This window comes from Dendropsophus ebraccatus, chromosome 8 (assembly GCF_027789765.1).
Source record: "Dendropsophus ebraccatus isolate aDenEbr1 chromosome 8, aDenEbr1.pat, whole genome shotgun sequence".
Lineage (NCBI taxonomy): Eukaryota > Metazoa > Chordata > Amphibia > Anura > Hylidae > Dendropsophus > Dendropsophus ebraccatus.
The window spans coordinates 72,879,552-72,900,545 of NC_091461.1; positions in this window are offsets into that span (position 1 = coordinate 72,879,552).

Here is a 20,994-nt window from a genome sequence, read left to right on the forward strand (position 1 = left end):
AACCATCTATAAGGGGGAGAAAAGGGTGACCATCTATAAGGAGGGGAAGAGGGAAGAGAGGGACCATCTATAAGGGGGGAAGAGGGGGACCATCTCCTATAGGATTAGCACCCTCCTCTTCTGACATCCTCTGTGCTGCTGTGACCTCCCCTATAGATCAGCACCCTCCTTTCCTGACATCCTCTGTGCTGCTGGGACCTCTCCTATAGGATTAGCACCCTCCTCTCCTGACATCCTCTGTGCTGCTGGAACCCTGCAACCTCCCCTATAAGATCAGCACCCTCCTCTCCTTACATCCTCTGTGCTGCTGGGACCTCTCCTATAAGATCAGCACCCTCCTCTCCTGACATCCTCTGTGCTGCTGGGACCTCTCCTATAAGATCAGCACCCTCCTCTCCTGACATCCTCTGTGCTGCTCGGACCTCTCCTATAGATCAGCACCCTCCTCTCCTGACATCCTCTGTGCTGCTGTGACCTCCCCTATAAGATCAGCACCCTCCTCTCCTGACATCCTCTGTGCTACTGTGAGCTCCCCTATAAGATCAGCCCCCTCCTCTCCTGACATCCTTTGTGCAGCAAGCGACCAAACATTATGTTTATTGGGGCTAGCAGGGAGGGGAGGCAGGCAGTGTTTATTGGGGACAGCATGATGGGGGGGGTAGTGGATTATAATGTGGGCGGATTGACCGGGGCGGGGGGCCAGGTTGGGTAGGCAGCCGCCACTGGGGACAGATAATCTGCAGCGAGAGCACTCTCACTTCTGCTTACCTGTCTCCTCCCCATAGAGAACTCAGAAACGTTCGGCTGTGCCAAACATTCCTGTGCATGGGGAGGACAGGCCACACACTGACAGCTGAACGATGGTTCAGCTGTCAGTTATTGGAGGTGTATGGGGACCTTAGGAGTCTAGCAATGATTGACAGCTTTTTTCCTATTGCTGTGCATTCTGCACCCTCACAGCCTACTGCAATGAAAAAAACTGGGGCATCATGAATATTTTTTCTCCTATCCTCATATAGCAGGCAAGTATCTTTTTCTCCACATAGTATTTAAAAACCACTGCACACTCATAATAGTTAGACCCAACTGTGCAATCATACAGTAGAATCAACATGCCAGACAACCCCTAAAGGGCACATCAGCTAAAACAGAGATACACAAGGTATACACTTGTATGAGTGCCTCTGCGTTATTTATTAATACTAACCTATGCTGCACTATATAAACAAAAAAAATAAAATAAATACTGCTTCTTCACAAATATCCAGTAATGCAAAAATACATTAAACCTGTTAGTATACTGGTCTATGAACTGTTAAAGGGGTATTCCACTCAACATCTGCAACATTGTAGCTTCTTTGTAATGCTGGGAGGGTTATTCTGAGGTCAAGTTGCTAATGAAATCACTGTGATGAAAAGGGTTGTCCAGTGAAAATCTTTTTCTTTCAAATCAACTGGTTTCAGAAAGTTATATAGATTTGTAGTTTACTTCTATTTAAAAATCCCAAGTCTTCCTATACTTATTAGCTGCTGTATGTCCTGCAGGAAATGGTGTTTTCTTCTCGGTCTGACACAGTGCTCTCTGCTGACATCTCTGGCTGAGCCAGGAACTGTCCAGAGCAGGAGAGGTTTTCTATGGGGATTTGCTGCTGCTGTGGATAGTTTCTGACTAAGGGTATGTGCACACTGAGGAATTCAGACGGAACCTCCGTCGCAGAATTCCCAGCTCGTGGACTGCAGCGGCCGCACACATCTCCGCCCGTGTCATAGTTCATTCTTTGGACGGAGGAAGGAATCCGCCCGTGCATAGAATGCAGTCTATGACACGGGCAGAGACGCGCGCACCCGCTGTAGTCCGCGAGCTGGGAATTCTGCGACGGAGGTTCTGTCTGAATTCCTCAGTGTGCACATACCCTCAGACAGAGATGTCGGCAGAAAGCACTGTGTCAGACTTTAGGGTCCATTTACACAGAAAGATTATCTGCCAAAGATTTGAAGCCAAATCTTTGTCAGATAATCTGACAGATAATCTTTCTGTGTAAATAGACCCCAAGAAAACAATTCCTGCAGGACATACAGCAGTTTATAAGTATGGGAAGACCTAAGATTTTTAAATTCAAGTAAATTACAAATCTATATATATTTTTGCTGGATAACCCTTTTAACCCTCCAAGCATTACAAAAATATAATGTTGCAGATAATGCCAGCCAGGGATGTTTACCTTAGCTGTCTCAGACGGCAGTGGGTAGGAGGGGGAGACTGAGAGAAAGTCTTAACACATAGCTCTTTGTGTATTTAGCAGAAAGCAGCAGCTGAGAACTGGGTGAAGGAGGCTGAATAGATAATAACAAGAATGGAAGGAATTGTTAGTCTCACTGTCAGGTTCTGGGACAAATGGACGCAAGAGAGGTGAGGCCCTTGCGCTGCCACCCGCCCCACTGTCGCTGCCTACGTACCACAACTGCCCTGGCGGCAGCGGGTAACTGGACGACGGTCCCTAACCTGGTGACACAGAATGCAGACAAGACAAAACAAACACAACAGTCTCAGAATAAACAGTCCGGGTCAATAACAAGTGGTCGGTGAGGATCAAAATCTGAGTCAGGAGAATAGTCAAAAGCCAAGCCAGAAATCAGAGAATCTAGAGAAAACAATCAAGAGACAGAATGCTAGCTTAGTTACACTCAGGTACTGAGGCTGTATCGCAGGCAAGGAAGGACACACAGGGGACGATATTTATGGAGCCAGATCTCTATGCAAAGCACCGCCAGTCAGTAAATGAAAACACATTACACCTAGGCCGATCAGCCGGGGGGGGCGGTGAAGGCAATGCTGCTGCGTCCCTAGCGATAGGCCAGGCCGCCGTCGGTGCACTCCTTGCAACCGGCCATACGTTCTGGCGTACACTCCGGCGTCAACACTTGCGGGCTCCTGACACTCACCATGGACAGCAACATATCAAAAGTTATGTTTGAGTGGAATACCTCTTGAGGGTACAAACATACACAGCGTATACGCAACAGATACGCAGCAGATTTGATGCTGTGTTCAGTTATTTAGATCTAATCTGCTGCGTATCGCAGCAGTAAATACGCAGCGTATATGCCGTGTGTGTTTGTACCCTAAGGGTGCTTTCACACGAACTGGATCCGCTGCGGGTTTGCAGTGAAATCTGCTGCAGATCCATGTGGTGTGAAGGTCTATGGGTTACATATCTGCAGCAGAATTTTCATTCCAATGCAGATATGTAAGCAGCCCCTTTAACCCCTGCAGCCCCGGCCCGAAGCATACATTACCTGCTCGGCGCCGTGGCTGTGTAAGGCCCCTGGCTCCCCATCAGCCAATCAGTGCACAGCAGAACTGATTGGCTGATGGGGAGCGAGGGGAGCTTCACTGCAGCCGTGGCACCGAGCAGGTAATGTATGCTTCGGGCCGGGGCTGCGGGCAGCGGGAGGTTAAGGGGGCCGGCTTACATATCCGCAGTGGAATGAAAATTCCGCTGCGGATATGTAACCCCCATAGACCTTCACAGTACATGGATCCACAGCAGATTCGCTGCAAACTTGCAGCATGAAATCCGCTGTGGATCCGGTACATGTGAAGGCACCCTTAAAGTGGATATCTGAGTACAGTAATAATGTCATATGTAATACATAATGTCCCTTAGTGATCACCAACAAAAATGTATAGGCATAGATTTGAAAGATTTTTTTTATTTTTTTGGCTGGAGTACCCCCCTTAAATATATATTCATCTGGCAGGCTTTCTCAACTTATTTAACTATTTGTTGCTTTTGTGTGCGTGGTTAAAAAGTTTGCTACTAATATTAAGCCAGCGCATCCAATAACCATTTACCATTACAGTAACCTTAACCATAAACCATTTACTATAAAATACAAGTACTTTTATTCTAAGAGATATTTCCAGAAACAGTGATTTCCCTACAGGTATCTGTGGGAAAGAAGAGATATATACCCTCCTCATATTATTCCTGACAAGAAAAATAAATTATTAAAAGAAGAGCAGCATTGTGTTTGGAAAGAGCCATGCTAGATTTAACTCCTGCTCTCTGGCTCTGAATACAGGGAGCAGGGGTGTTACTATCACAGTAGCAGTCATAGCGGCTGCTACGGGGCCCGGGGCATTAGGGGGCCCGACAGGACTGCCATCAGGACAGTCAGAATGAGATCACAAGGGCCTGGAACTCTGCAACTCTGGCCTGGAATCCTGTGCTTTGCCACTACCTGTACTCCCTGTCATGCCGCTCACAGGCTCTCTACATTGAAGGGGATGTCCAGCGAAAATCTTTTTCTTTCAAATCAACTGGTGTCAGAAAGTTATATAGATTTGTAATTTACTTCTATTAAAAAATCTCAAGTTTTCCCATAATTATTAGCTGCTAAATGCAGTGCCGGAATAAAGGGAAGGCACCCGGGGCATGTGCCACGGGGCCTCCACCACTAGGGGACCTCCACCAGCCCAAGCCCTGAAGCAGGGTTTGTGGAAGAAAAGCAAACAGTGGAGGATACACAACCTCACACTGAGTGTTGTGTATCCTCACTGTTTGCTGCTAACCATGGCTGCAGCAGCCTGTGTGTCCTGTGACTGTGAGGACTGTGATACGGCTGAGAGACAGGACACCAGGGCAGCTGCAGGATGGGATACCCTGCTCAGTGTGAGGGAAAGGACCTGCGGTAATGTCAGGACCGTGTGATAGAATAGGAGGAGGAGAGGAACTCATGTCCGTATGAGCAGGTAACCAGCCCTTCAATGTACACATATGTACACACAGCACAGCACTGCCTGTTACACATACACACACACACCACAGCACTGCCTGTTACACATGCACACACACACACACACACACTACCTGTTACACATGCACTCATACACCTTTTAATAATGCTCACAAACATCTCTCTACTGCACACACATACAGCTCTGCTATCTATACTTACACACTCTGTACTCCCCACATTGCCCCCTTAATGCCATCTTTATCCCCCCCACAGTTTGCACAACATTGCCCACATTTTGTGGTGAGACCCAATACCCCTTCAGTGGCACAGTGCACAGTATTGCTGTACTGCTGGACATTACCACATAATGTCTGCCATGTTGCTGTTATATATATATATATATATATATGTCATCTAGATTAACCAGGCTGAAGTTGGTTTCTTATTCAGCAGTTTCTTATTCAGAGGATTTTTCTTTTTCCTGTTTCAGTGCTGATGTCAATCCCGCTGCGAGTATGTGCTCTATAGGAATGAATGGGACTGGATCCGCAGCGGATCTCATCTGCAGCGTGAAATCCGCTGCGGATCCGGTAGGTGTGAAGGCACCCTCAAAAATAAAATTGACTTTGGACCACTGATCTCACACACTGATAATACACAGAGAGGGAGGGGGACCCCGCATCACACTGATAATACACAGAGAGGGACCCTGCATCACACTTATAAAAAACAGAGAGGGACCCCGCATGAAATCAAATAAAAACTGACAGTTTTCAACACTGAATTTGAAGGAAATGAAACATCTACTAACATTTTCACTACAATTCATGAACATTATAAACAGTGGTGACCCAGAGCTCTTCATGAATTGTAGTGAAAATTGTCTGTAGATGTTTCATTTCCTTCAAATTCCGTAAAAACAACCAATATCCATGTCTCAACCGTGGACAAAAATCACCACCCTCACGGTGAATTAAATCAATATATTAGGGGTGTACACCTTTTAAACTTTACTTTTATTAAGCCTTTCTAAAAAACAAAAGAACCCCACATACAAAACACAAGACCAGCTAAATCCGTAATTACACCAGTCTACACATCAGCTCAATCTACACAGTCCCAGCCAGGATATATGAAAATAAAACCGGTTGTGTCTCACCAGTCTGTCGTCCCGTGGTCTCGCTGGTATCTCCTCTGTAGACAGTGCTGTTAACAGGTTGTGACCAATCGGGAGTTAGTTTTATCCCTAATACGCCCTTTGGCTGGGTTCACACTATGTATATTTGAGGCTGTATTTGGTCCTCATGTCAGGTCCTCATAGCAACCAAAACCAGGAGTGGATTGAAAACACAGAAAGGATCTGTTCACACAATGTTGAAATTGAGTGGATGGCCGCCATATAACAGTAAATAACGGCCATTATTTCAATACCACAGCCGTTGTTTTAAAATAACAGCAAATATTTGCCATTAAATGATGGCCATCCACTCAATTACAACATTATGTGAACAGAGCCTTTCTGTGTTTTCAATCCACTCCTGGTTTTGGTTGCCATACAGCCTCACAAATACAGCCTCAAATATACATAGTGTGAACCCAGCCTTTATGTGTATGCGTATTGGTCACTACCCCTTCTCGCACAGGGAACTGTCGGGGCACTCGCTCTAAAAAGGGCGACCCCTGCCTCGGTCTATCCCTTTGTACAGTCCCTGTTATACCCTGTATTTACTCCCAACGTGTCACGTTTCCTCTGGGTAACCAAATTTATCAGGGGAAAACACAAAATAGGGTATCAAGCACTAATGTAAGTTCAAAAAGTCAAATCAAATACATAAATAATACATGAATGTAATACAAGAGTACCTACGACATGCAGGGCCGTATTAATGGCTGCTGCTGCCCTAGGCATTAAATCTGAAGACGCCCCATCTTGGGGAGCGTGGGGCAGAGTGGTTTCAACCACATGCATTTTTCTACATGTAGAAACATTGAATCGCGTTTTTCATGGTTTCTAACTGTTTTCCACATTGAATCAATGACTAGAGCAATTTGCATATTGTCTGAAGGGTCACATTTAATATTGCCATACCAGACCTGAACAATTCCGCCATACTGGAACTGGATAACACTGCCATACCAGACCTGAACAATTCCGCCATACTGGAACTGGATAACACTGCCATACCAGACCTGAACAATACCGCCATGCTGGAACTGGAAAACACCGCCATACCAGACCTGAACAATACTGTAATACTGTGACTGGATAACACCGCCACACCAGACCTGACCAATGCTGCCATACTGTACCTGGATAACACCGCCATACCAGACCTGACCAATATCACCATACTGTGACTGGATAACACCGCCACACCAGACCTGACCAATATTGCCATACTGTGACTGGATAACACCGCCACACCAGACCTGATCAATACTGCCATATACTGTGACTGGATAACACTGCCATACCAGACCTGACCAATACCACCATACTGTACCTGGATAACATCGCCATACCAGACCTGACCAATATCACCATACTGTGACTGGATAACACCGCCACACCAGACCTGACCAATATCGCCATACTGTGACTGGATAACACCGCCACACCAGACCTGACCAATATCGCCATACTGTGACTGGATAACACCGCCATACCAGACCTGACCAATACCTCCATACTGTGACTGGATAACACCGCCACACCAGACCTGACCAATATCGCCATACTGTGACTGGATAACACCGCCACACCAGACCTGACCAATACCGCCATACTGTGACTGGATAACACCGCCACACCAGACCTGACCAATACTCTCCCTCCCCCCCTCGAAAATACCCCAGATTTACTGTCAAGTCTGACCAGGAAGTGGAAGACTAAAAGAATAAAAACAAAAAAAGCTGTCTCTTTCCCCCTGCTCCCTGGTGCTGCCCCCCTGAAAGGTGCTGCCCTAGGCACTGGACCACGGGTGCCTAGTGGTAAATACGGCCCTGACGACATGCACAGTGGTGCTATACTGTCTTATTGCCTACATTGCCTTGCCTCACATATAGTGTCTAGTGCTCTGTGGCTGCTATCATGAAATGCAAATGCATATGTCAGCTGATCAGAGTAAAAGTGTCTAGTGCTCTGCCGCTATTCTAGTAAAGTGCAATGCGTTCGGCAGCCTATCAGAGTCTCGGCTCTCCTGTGCAAATGATAAGCTAAAGTTTCTGGTGCAGTGGCATCTACAGACCTCGGTACCGGTGCGATAAGGGGTAGATACACATAAAGGACGTATTAGGGATAAAATTAACTCCCGATTGGTCACAACCTGTTAACAGCACTGTCTACAGAGGAGATACCAGCGAGACCACGGGACGACAGACTGGTGAGACACAACCGGTTTTATTTTCATATATCCTGGCTTGGACTGTGTAGATTGAGCTGATGTGTAGACTGGTGTAATTATGGATTTAGCTGGTCTTCTGTTTTGTATGTGGGGTTCTTTTGTTTTTTAGAATGGCTTAATAAAAGTAAAGTTTTAAAGGTGTACACCCCTACAGGAGCGGAGGGAGATCTAGAGGTAGGGGGACATCTACTCCTCTGTCCAGATTCCTCCAAGAAATGGGATGGTCTGACGTGTGGAGGGTTCTGTATGGGGAAAAAGTGGCCTTTTCGTGCTTTAACACATATCATAAATCTGCTTCCCGTATAGACCTCTCCTTTTGTAATGACTTGGCGCTGGGGTCAGTTAAGAGAATGGTTTATGAGGCACGCTCTATTTCTGACCATTCCCCCATGATTGTTAAAATAGATCATACTCAAGGTATAATTCAACCTAGAAGGAGTTTTCGTCTCAACCCACACTGGTTCTCCATAATGAATAATAAAGAATATATTATGGAGGAGATTGAATATTTCTGGAGGATTAATAAAGGAACTGCTCACATTCATTATGTGTGGGATGGGTTGAAGGCCTTTTTAAGGGGGATCCTTTTGAAGGAAATCTCCGTCAAAAGGAAATCTTTTAGAGCCCAGGAAGAGGGACTGAAGGAGTCTATTCGGGAGGCGGAGAGAAATTTGGGGGAGGATTCGGGAAATAGTGTTGACGCCTTACAGCAATTGCAGGACCAATATGCCAATTTCCTGAGGGAAAAGGCGCAGCATAAAATGTTTTTCAGGGGCCAGAGAAGATTTGTAGAGTCCGGAAAACCGGGGAAACTATTGGCGGGTATATTGAAAGCTCAAAGGGAGAAAAACCGTATCTCTGTAATTCTGGACACACAGGGGAAATTGGTCCAGGATAAAGATGGGATAGAGGAGGTGATAGTAGACTTCTACACCTCTCTCTATGCATCGGAGGGAGGAGTGGGGGACGAATGTGTTAACTCCTTTTTTGAGAGTATATGCCTGCCATCCCTCTCACAAGAACAACAGATTGCCTTAAATCAGCCAATAGAGATAGAGGATCTTAGGATGGCGTTGGCAAACTGCCTGAGATCTTCGACTCCGGGTTCAGACGGCCTCCCCTTTGATCTTTATAGGGAATACGGCGACTCCCTCCTACCCAAATTATTAGATGTGTTTAATGAATCCTGCCAGGGGGGGGTATTACCGTGCTCTATGAGGGAGGCTAACATTGTTCTCATACTCAAAAAAGATAAGGATCCGAGGTTGGTGGAGTCCTATAGGCCAATCTCCCTTCTGAATACTGATTTTAAGATCATTGCAAAGGTATTGGCGGGGAGATTGGCCAGGGTGATACGGGAATTGGTAGGGAGGGATCAGGTCGGGTTCATTCCAGGCCGCTTTATCTTCGATAATATCGAGAGAGCATATGCAAATATTCAGATTGGAACAGAGGCGCCCCACTCCATCCTGTCCTTGGATGCTATGAAAGCCTTTGATGGGTGGAGTGGGGCTTCCTCTGGAAGGCAATGGAAGCCTTTGGATTGGGCCCTAAGTTTGTGGACTGGGTGAAACTACTGTATTCAAGCCCAATGGCCAGAGTCATTGTGAACAATAGGGAATCCGAGAAATTTGAACTAACTCGTGGCACTCGGCAAGGGTGCCCCCTTTCCCCATTCTTGTATGACTTATATATTGAACCCCTAGCGGAAAAAATTAGATCAGATCATAACATAGAAGGATTTGGGATTGAGGGAGATAAAGATAAAATTTTACTCTACGCGGACGTTTATTAAAAATCCTACCGTGAGCATTCCCAACATAGTTAAAACTATTTCCGAGTTTGGACAAATGGCGGGTTTGAAAATAAATTGGTCTAAATCTGCAATTCTCCCCATAGTATCAGGGGAGGAGGGGATGGGGCGGGGGGACCTCCCTTTGGTACAGGTTGAGGTTATAGAATACCTGGGGATTAAGATTTCTGCAGACGTAGGTAAATATGTGGACCTGAACTTTAGACCTTTACTGAAGAAAGTTGAACAAAAAATAGATATCTGGCTTAAGCTACCTCTCTCAATGGCCGACAAAGCCGCAATAATTAAAATGATCCTACTCCCACAGATTTTATATTATATTCAGTCATCTCCAGGATGGATTCCGGACTTGTGGTTTAGGAGGATTGAGGCCCTTTTGAATAAATTGCTCTGGGGAAGGAAGAGGGTTAGAATAAAATATCAAGCGCTGTCTTGGCGGGGGGGTGGGGGGGGGGTCTGTCCTTGCCAGACTTCGGTCTCTACTTTATTGCTTCTGGAGCCCGGAGGCTGGCGAGGGGGACCTCCGCCCCCGTTTTAAACTATATAATGAGTCGGATTGGGTTAGGGAGAAATATGTTTGAGATATTAGAAATGGGGAGGGTTATTGAGGAGAGAATGGGTTTTTTTTCTTTCACAGTTCTTTACATTAAAATTTGGAACAGGGTTAAAAAAATATGTGGGATTATAGGTAGTTTGACATATACACCAATTTGGGGGAATACAGAGTTTAAAGAATGTTTTAATGAGGAGATTGCTAAATTTTGGGAACGAAGAGGGGTTACACGGGTTGGACAATTGTTTAATGAAGGGAAATTAGTGGCTTTTGAAGCTCGAAAGGATCAATATGCACTTAAAGATCACCATAAATATCAGTATATGCAAATCACACATGCGTTTAATACAATGGAGGATAAAAGTAAAGTAGAAATTAGTTCACATGAGGTGCTGGAGTGTTTAGAGGGTGGGGATAAACGGAAACTTTTGTCCAGACTGTATAGATGTCAGGAATAGCAGGTGAAGACAAGACACTTGACAGTGGGCCCTGAATCTTACCCCACCCACTGTCACCTGCCTACTTGCCTCAGTCGACCCTAGGCGGTCGCGGACAACCACGAAGACAATCCCTATGCTGTATACGTGCAGAACATAAAACGCAGACAGACAGACAAACAAAATGCGGAGAGTCAACTAGCCGAGTCAGGAACCAAACGAGCAACGCAGTACAAAATCAGAACCGAGCGGAGAGTCAGGGGACAGGCAAAAAGGTCAGAATCCAGGCAAGACAAAATGGAAAAGGATAGGACAGAATACAAGGGACTGGGGAGCTGGGATCAGAAACAACTAATAGCCAGCGATTAGAGGCTGGTACTGACAACACTTTATACTGGACCAGGAGTCCGGACCAAAGGCTGATTGGTCCGGCCTCCTGAATCCAGACACATAGCAGCTGGTGCACTGCAGGCTGAGTGGCAGAGAGATCCGTCACTCAGCCTGAGTCCAACAGCACTCAGCTGCTCGGCCGGGCGGCGCTCACTGATGCGAGACCCGCGGCTCCCCTGGTTACTAGGGACGCCGTCGGGTCTCCGTGACGTCACCCAGCCCTGCCGAGGAGGGCGGCGCTGCGCTCCAGCCGGGCCAGACGATGCTGGAGCGCGGTCAGGTAAGTTACTGACATTACCCCCCCCTTCAGGAGGGGCCTCCGGACCTCTACCTAAGGGACCAGGCTTAGATGGATTCTGCAGATGAAATTGTCTAACTAGACGTGACGCATGCATATCCCTACTAGCTACCCAAGTGCGCTCCTCTGGCCCAAATCCCTTCCAGTGAACTAAATATTGCAAAGAACTCTGAACCCGACGAGAATCCAGAATTCTCTCTATCTCATATTCTAATTCACCCTGAATAACCAACGGAGCGGGAGGAGCAGACGGTAACACAGGATTAACATATTTTTTCAACAGAGACTTATGAAAAACATCGTGAATTCTTAGACTCCTAGGCAACAGCAACTTAAATGATACTGGATTTATGATCTCTACTATAGGATAGGGACCAATGTATTTAGGAGACAGTTTACCAGATGGTGTCTTTAATTTCAAATTTCTAGTAGAGAGCCACACCTTGTCACCTACCCTGTACTCAGGGCCAGATATGCGTCTTTTATTAGATTGTGTTCTACAATTTTCTTGGGCTTTAACCAGGTTCTGCAGAGCCTGGGCCCAAACTGTGCACAGTTTTCTGTAAATTCTTTCGGCGGATGGATTAATGGATTCGGACGCATGTACAGAAGAACAACGAGGATTAAACCCAAAATTACAAAAGAACGGCGACATTTTAAGAGACTGACTTTCATGATTGTTTAGGGCAAATTCAGCCAATGGTAAGTATTCTCTCCATTTCTCTTGTGAACCTGCAACAAAACATCTTAAGAATTGCTCCAGTGACTGATTCACCCTCTCCGTTTGTCCATTGGATTGTGGATGAAAGGCTGAAGAAAATGACAAAGATATACCTAGGCGACCACAAAACTCTCTCCAGAATCTAGATATAAACTGTACTCCCCTGTCAGAAACAATATTCTCTGGTACCCCATGCAAACGTAAGATATGACTGATAAAAAGAGAGGCTAAGGTACGAGCATTGGGAAGCTTGCTGAGAGGAATTAAATGACACATCTTCGAGAACCTGTCAACAACCACCCAAATCACCGTTTTACCCTTAGAGGGTGGTAAATCAGTTATGAAATCCATGGAGATGTGGGTCCAAGGTCTAGCAGGCAGAGGCAGGGGTTGAAGAAGTCCCTCCGGTAACCTGCGAGGAACCTTGGACCTGGCGCAAATCTCACAAGCTTCTACAAACAGCTTAGTATCTGTAGCCCAGGATGGCCACCAATAATGGCGAGACAGTAGATATTTGGTGCCAGCAATACCTGGATGACCTGCCAGTACTGAACAATGTGTTTCTTCCAACACTTTTAACCGAAGATTTGGGGGAACAAATAGTTTGTTTTCCGGGGTGTTTCTAGGCGCCATAGACTGAGACTGAGCCACCTGAGCAGCCAGATCGGGCTGCAGTATAGCCACCACCACCCCAGGGGATAAGATAGTTTCGGATTCCTTTACGGGGCCTTCGTTAATATTGAAACTACGAGACAAAGCATCAGCTTTTATATTTTTGGAACCCGGCCTGAAGGTGATTTCAAAATTAAACCGTGTAAAAAATAAAGCCCATCTGGCTTGCCGTGGAGTAAGGCGCTTGGCTTTATCTAAATAAACGAGGTTTTTATGATCGGTTAAAACCTTAATTTTGTGTTTAGCCCCCTCTAAGAAATGTCTCCACTCATCAAATGCCCACTTAATGGCAAGGAGTTCTCTATTGCCTATATCGTAGTTGCATTCGGTTTTGGAGAATTTTCTAGAGAAGTAGGCTATGGGTTTAAGATTAGTGAGTGTTTCTGGACCTTGTGACAGGACAGCCCCTACACCCACCTCTGATGCATCTACCTCGACGATAAAAGGCAGTTCAAAGTCAGGTTGAATCAACACTGGGGCTGCAGAAAAACATGTTTTGAGTTTGTCGAAGGCCAGAATGGCTTCAGGAGTCCAGTTCTCCATATCAGCTCCCCTTCTGGTAAGATCAGTTAAGGGTTTAGCAATCACTGAGAACCCTTTAATAAATTTTCTGTAGTAATTGGCGAAACCCAGGAATCTCTGAAGAGCTTTCAGATTCCTGGGGCGCTCCCACTTTTCAATGGCTGCCACTTTAAGGGGATCCATACCAAAAGAACTAGGGGTGATCTTATATCCCAAAAAAGAGACCTCCTGAACACCAAACTGGCACTTCGACAACTTGGCAAATAACTGATTTTGCCTTAGAAGTTCCATAACCCTGCGGACATGGTTGACATGTGAGGACCAGTCTGGGGAGAAAATCAAAATATCGTCCAAGTACACCACTACAAAACGACCCAGGTACTCACGAAACACATCATTGACAAAGCGTTGGAAAACTGCGGGTGCATTACACAACCCGAAGGGCATGACCAGGTATTCAAAGTGTCCCTCGGGGGTATTGAATGCAGTCTTCCACTCGTCACCCTCCTTTATACGAATCAAATTATAGGCCCCCCGGAGGTCGATCTTAGAAAACCACCGGGCTCCTACAATCTGATCAAACAAATTAGGAATCAAAGGAAGCGGGTGTTGATTTTTAATGGTGATTTTATTTAACTCCCGATAATCAATACAGGGGCGTAATCCACCATCTTTTTTACCTACGAAGAAAAATCCGGCCCCAAGAGGAGAACAGGAGGGACGGATGTGGCCCTTATGCAAGCTTTCCTTAACATAATCCCGCATAGCTTCCCTCTCTGGTCTAGACAAATTAAAGATTCGCCCTTTTGGGTATTTAGACTCAGGAACTAAATCAATAGCACAATCGTATGGACGATGAGGGGGTAACTCGTCCACCGATTTTTCATCAAAAACATCAAGAAAATCAGACAGAAACTCGGGGATCTCCCCTTCTAATGCAGAACAACCTGTTAAATTTAAAGAAAGACAGTGAGCAGCACACTCTGGCCCCCATTGAACGAGTTCTCTGCTTGCCCAATCAAAAACAGGATTATGCTGGGTCAACCAGGGCAAACCTAAAATAACATTAGAAGACAAATTGTCCATAACCAAAAAATCAAGACACTCCGAATGGATCGACCCCACTTTCACTTCCAGAGGAGGAGTGATATATTTCACTCTACCTTGAGCCAATGGGGTAAAGTCTGCCCCAGTAATACTCAGCGGGCACTTAAGCTGAAGTGGGCATACCCCCAGACTGGACCAAAACCCGGAATTAATAAAATTAGCTGATGCCCCTGAATCAACATGGGCAAACCCCGAAATGCATTTCTCACCCAAACATAGTGAGATAGGGACCATTAACTTATTCTTATCGAGTGGTACCTGTGCGCCTGAGTGACCCCCTCGATAGTCACTCAGGCGCTGGAGTTTTCCGGCGATGATCCAGGCCGGGAGGTACACTCCCGAACACGGTGTCCAGCCTTGCCACAGTACAGACAGAGGTTATGTTGAATGCGATGGGCTCGTCTAGTTTTCGCATCGGTAGCACCGATCTGCATGGGTTCCTCCGATGGTGGTAACAGGGAAGGAGGAGGTTTAGAAGGAGACAGAAAAGAGGTAGGGGTTTTACAGAGTTCAGCGGTATCTTTCTCCCTACGTCTGTCCCGCATACGACGATCCACCCTGATGGCTAACGTCATGGTCTCCTCTAACGTTTCAGGGGGTGGATAAGCTACCAACAGGTCCTTTAGCTGCTCAGATAGGCCCACCCGAAACTGATAGCGCAGAGCAGAGTCGTTCCAACCGGATGGGATACACCACTGGCGGAACTCTGCGCAGTAGTCCTCTACTGGCCTTTTTCCTTGCTTTAAGGACGTCAATTGTCGCTCGGCTACAGCAGTCCTGTCAGGGTCGTCATACAATAATCCTAAAGCTGAAAAGAAATAATCAACAGAGGTTAACTCTATGGCATTGGGAGGGAGAGAAAATGCCCACTCCTGTGGTGGACCCTGCAGCAGCGACATGATAATCCCCACTCTTTGAGACTCGTCCCCTGAGGAGCGGGGACGTAGTCGAAAAAACAATCGGCACCCCTCTCTGAAGGTCCGAAAATTCCTTCTATCCCCCTTAAATTTTTCTGGGAGTTGTACAGGTGGTTCAGGGGGAGAAGGGGTGGTCATGGTAACTTGTCGGGGAGCAGCCTCCTGCTCCTGGACCCGTTCAGCAAGACTCTGCACCACTGTGTTTAGGTTCTGCATTTGTTCCACTAATGCTTTCATCGGATCCATTATAGAAATCCTGGTGCACGTCACGAAACTGTATTGGCTGGCTATTCTGTCAGGAATAGCAGGTGAAGACAAGACACTTGACAGTGGGCCCTGAATCTTACCCCACCCACTGTCACCTGCCTACTTGCCTCAGTCGACCCTAGGCGGTCGCGGACAACCACGAAGACAATCCCTATGCTGTATACGTGCAGAACATAAAACGCAGACAGACAGACAAACAAAATGCGGAGAGTCAACTAGCCGAGTCAGGAACCAAACGAGCAACGCAGTACAAAATCAGAACCGAGCGGAGAGTCAGGGGACAGGCAAAAAGGTCAGAATCCAGGCAAGACAAAATGGAAAAGGATAGGACAGAATACAAGGGACTGGGGAGCTGGGATCAGAAACAACTAATAGCCAGCGATTAGAGGCTGGTACTGACAACACTTTATACTGGACCAGGAGTCCGGACCAAAGGCTGATTGGTCCGGCCTCCTGAATCCAGACACATAGCAGCTGGTGCACTGCAGGCTGAGTGGCAGAGAGATCCGTCACTCAGCCTGAGTCCAACAGCACTCAGCTGCTCGGCCGGGCGGCGCTCACTGATGCGAGACCCGCGGCTCCCCTGGTTACTAGGGACGCCGTCGGGTCTCCGTGACGTCACCCGGCCCTGCCGAGGAGGGCGGCGCTGCGCTCCAGCCGGGCCAGACGACGCTGGAGCGCGGTCAGGTAAGTTACTGACAATAGATTGTTGATTCTTGAGGCCAAGACTCCGCAGTTAGACAGAGCAAGAGGGAGATGGGAATATGCGTTGGGCCAATTCTCTGATGACATCTGGAAATTGTGTGCTGCGAATATTAGTAGGGGATCTATTAGCATGTCACATAGGATAATTTTTTTTAAGTGGTTGTACTGGCTTTACTATACGCCGAGATCTCTGTCAAGGTTTAAGGGAGATATTATATATTGTAAAAAATGTGGGATGGAAAGGGCAGATATGGTACATTTGGTTTGGGACTGTCCGGTGGTAAAAGAATTCTGGAGGGATGTCATATCGCATATGGGAAAATGTTTTAAAAGAACCCTTCAACTTACGGCTGTGGAAGTTGTGTTGGGGGGAATAAATGATGATGGTGAGAATGGTACCCTATTATTGAAGGTCTTTGGCTGTGCAAGAGTCTTGATTGTTAGACACTGGATCGATGTCAGGATACCTCACCTGAAAGAATGGGTAAACCTAGTTGAGAAAGTTAAAAGCTACGAGCGCATTGCATCGCGCTTCTCAATCAAGGCCTCCCGCCGTTATGGAGGAATCTGGGGGAAATGGAGGGGGATTTAAGTTTATGGTTCTTTTCTTTTTTTCTTTACTGTCTCTTTATTCTTATTTCGTCGCCATACCTATGGGTGGGAGGGGAGGGTGGGGGGGGGGGATTTGTGGGGTTTAATGTTATGTTATACTTTTGTTTTTAAATCTGAATAAAATTTTTCAAAAAAAAAAAAAAAAAAGTGTACACCCCTTCAAATTCAGTGTTGAAAACGGTCAGTTTTCATTTAATTTCATGCTGGGCCCCTCTCTGCATATTATCAGTGTGAGATCAATGGCCCGCAAAACACCAGTAAAAACTGCCCATCTGCCCACTTTCATGCCAGTTTTTACACCCAGAACCACTTTTAGCCAGACTGGACTCTCTTGAATGTGATGCGGGGCCTCTCTGTGTATTAGCAGTGTGATGCGGGGCCCCTCTCTGTGTATTATCAGTGTGATGCAGGGCCCCTCTCTGTGTATTATCAGTATGATGCGGGGTCCCCCCTCTCTGTGTAGTATTAGTGTGATGCGGGGTCCCCCCCTCTCTGTGAAGTATCAGTGTGATGCAGGGTTCCCCCTCTCTGTGTATTATCAGTGTGATGCGGGGCCCCTCTCTGTGTGTACGCAGTGTGAGATCAGTGGTCCAAAGTAAATTTTATTTTTAAATCATAATTTAGTGTTTTTACTTTGATGCCCACTGTGTGGTCCTTTTGGCCATGTTTATCACCAATACCCTGAGGGCTCCTACTTATACTTACCCCGTGCACAAAGTCCCGCTCCTGGAGCCGCTCCCATTGCCGAGATACCACCGTCGGAAGCGAGCCCCGCGCTACAGAGATTAGTCTGACGCTCATAGAAAATGATGGCCCCATTCATTCTCTATGAGCGTCGGACTTATCTCTGATGCGAGTGCCGGGCTTCCAGCGGTGATATCTCGGCAAGGGGTGCAGCTCCAGGAGCGGGACTTCATGCACGAGGTAAGTATAAGGGTCTCTAGCGGGGGGTCGGCCGGGCTCTGCCCCGGCACGGGGGGGCGTGACAGGCTCCCTTTAAGCTGGATAAGCACCTAGCTTACTGTATGGAGGCCGTGATTCTGACAGGCAGGAGAGAGGCAAGGCCCCTCCCCACCTCCGCACTAGGAGCTTAGGCTGCTTCTTGCTCCCCCTGATGTTAAAACAGTGGAAAAAGGGCGGGAAAAGCTGATGTGTTAGGTGCCTTGAAGAAGCAGGAGGTATAAACAGCCCTGAAAATTCCCTACAAAAGTGAGTGTGCTTGTGTCTGTATATGAGCATATGTGTGTATTTATGTCATATGTCTATACTGTATATGAGCATATGTGTGTATCTGTAATGTGTCTGCATATGTACTGTATGGGGGACATGTATTAAAGTGCGTATCGGCGGAAAGTGCCGATTTTCGTATTATTTTATTCGCAAATGGCCCATTTGCAAATAAAATATTCGCATATCGGCACTTTCCGCCGGGTACGCCAGGGGGGCGGGGTGGGGGTGTGGAGGGGGCGAGACGGGGGGTGCGGCAAAAGATACGCTGAAAACCTACTCCACCTTTTAGTACGCCTCTACATAAATTTCCGTAGAGCCGGAGATGCAGGGACATTTTTAAGTCTGGCGTAAAAAACGTCGGAATAAATGTCCCCCTATGTATCTATGTCATGTGTTTGTACTGTATATGTTCATATGTATATCTATATCATGCGCCTGTACTGTATATGTGCATATGTATGTATCTTTGTCATGTGTTTGTACTGTATATGTGCATATGTATCTGTCATGTGTCTGTACTGTATATTTGCATATGTATGTATTTATGTCAAGCTTCTGTACTGTATTTGTGCATATGTGTGTATTTATCTCATGTGCCTATTTGTGTGTATAAGTATGTGTCAGGGGCGGATTAACTTTAACATAGGCCCCGGGCTGTTCACCAAGCCTGGGCCCCCCAACACTACTGTAACTATGGCAGCACTGCTGTGGTATACAGGATGGATAATTTCATGATGCCCTGATTTGTTCAAAATTGGAAAAAAAGCAGTGATTTTTTTGGTGCTAATTAGAGATGAGCGAACCTCGAGAATGCTCGAGTCCACCAGAACCCGAACTTTCGGCATTTGATTAGCGGTGGCTGCTGAACTTGGATAAAGCTCTAAGGCTATGTGGAAATCATGGATATAGTCATTGGCTGTATCCATGTTTTCCAGACAACCTTAGAGCTTTATCCAAGTTCAGCAGCCCCAGCTAATCAAATACCGATCGTTCGGGTTCGGATCGACTCGAACCCGAACCCGGTTCGCTCATCTCTAGTGCTAATAATGGCAGAACAGCCAGGAGACAATACACCACTGAAAGTATGTCTTTTTGGCTGCCCATGGGGCCCCCAGGAGCTCAGGGCCCTGGGCTACCGCCCAAAGTGGACCTATTGTAATCCGCTACTGATATGTGTGTGGTAGTACTGTTGATGTGTATATGTAATATGCATGTGAGTATATGTGTAAACTGTGCTCCAGAAGCACCTTCCAGTTCCTGGGCCTTCTGCTTTCCGCTGCTGTCAGCGCTTCCACAACATCTGCTGACTGAAGAGCGACTTGGGTCCCATCCCTTTAAGAGCAACTTGGCTCCCGTCCCTTTAAGAGAGACATGGGTCCCTTTAGGAGCGACCTGGGTCGCTTTAAGAGCGACCTGGGTCCCTTCACTCTTAGGTCGCTCTTAAAGGGACTCATTTCGCTCTTAAAGGGACCAAGGTCGCTCTTAAAGGGACCCAGGCCGCTCTTAAAAGGACCCATTTTGCTCTTAAAGGGACCCAGGTCGCTCTTAAAGGGACCCAGGTTGCTCTTAAAGGGACCCATTTAGCTCTTAAAGGGACTCAGGTCGCTCCTAAAGGGACCCATTTCGCTCTTAAAGGGACCCAGGTCGCTCTTAAAGGGACCCATTTCGCTCTTAAAGGGACTCAGGTCGCTCTTAACCTCTTAAGGACCCATGACGTACGCGTACGTCATGGATCACTGTCACTTAAGGACCCATGACGTACACGTACGCCGGTCCTTTAAGCGGCCGCCGCGGGCCGCCGGTTCGCTATCGCAGGAAGATGCCTGCTGTTTCCTACAGCAGACATCTTCCTGTGTCACGCAGGGGGCATCATCACGCCCCCCCCGTGACGGCGATCGCTGTGATTGGCCGTTCAATTCTGAATGGCCATTCACAGCAATATTCCGGTATACGGGGCGGGTATACCGGAATTGAGCGGTGATTGGTGCTGTCCGAGACAGCACCAATCACCGCAGTCCCTGGGCATCATGTGCCTAGGTATCATGTGCCCCGATCGCCCGGTAACCACCAGCCGGACAATCACGGGCGAATCTTCTTCTCTGCTCGCCGATTCGTGTGCTTTACCTGCCGCTGCCGCCGCTGCCAGCGTGTTCCCACGCTGCCCCTGCGTCCTCCGGTATGCCGCCTCCTTCCCCCCGTGTGTCTCCATGCGGCCCCGCCTCCTCCATGATGCTGCTGTCCCGTTATGCCGGCCTCCTCCCATGTGTGTCCCCCTGCTGCCCTGCCTCCCCGCTGCCTTATTGTCGCCGCTGCTGCCTCCTTCCCCGTGTGCCCCCTCCTTCTCCATTACTGCCGCCTGCTCCCCCATGTGCCCCCCTGCTGCATCTTCGCCCCCGTGCTGCTGCCCCTCCCCCGTGCTGCCCCCCCCGTGCTGATGCCGCCTCCACCCTCCCCCTCCTGCTAATCCCTCTGCTGGCACCCTGCCACCCTCCCTGCTGCCACCCTCCCCCTCCTGCTACCCTCCCTGCTGGCACCCTTCCCCTCCTGCCACCCCTTCTGCTGGCACCCTCCCCCTCCTGCTACCCTCCCTGCTGACACCCTTC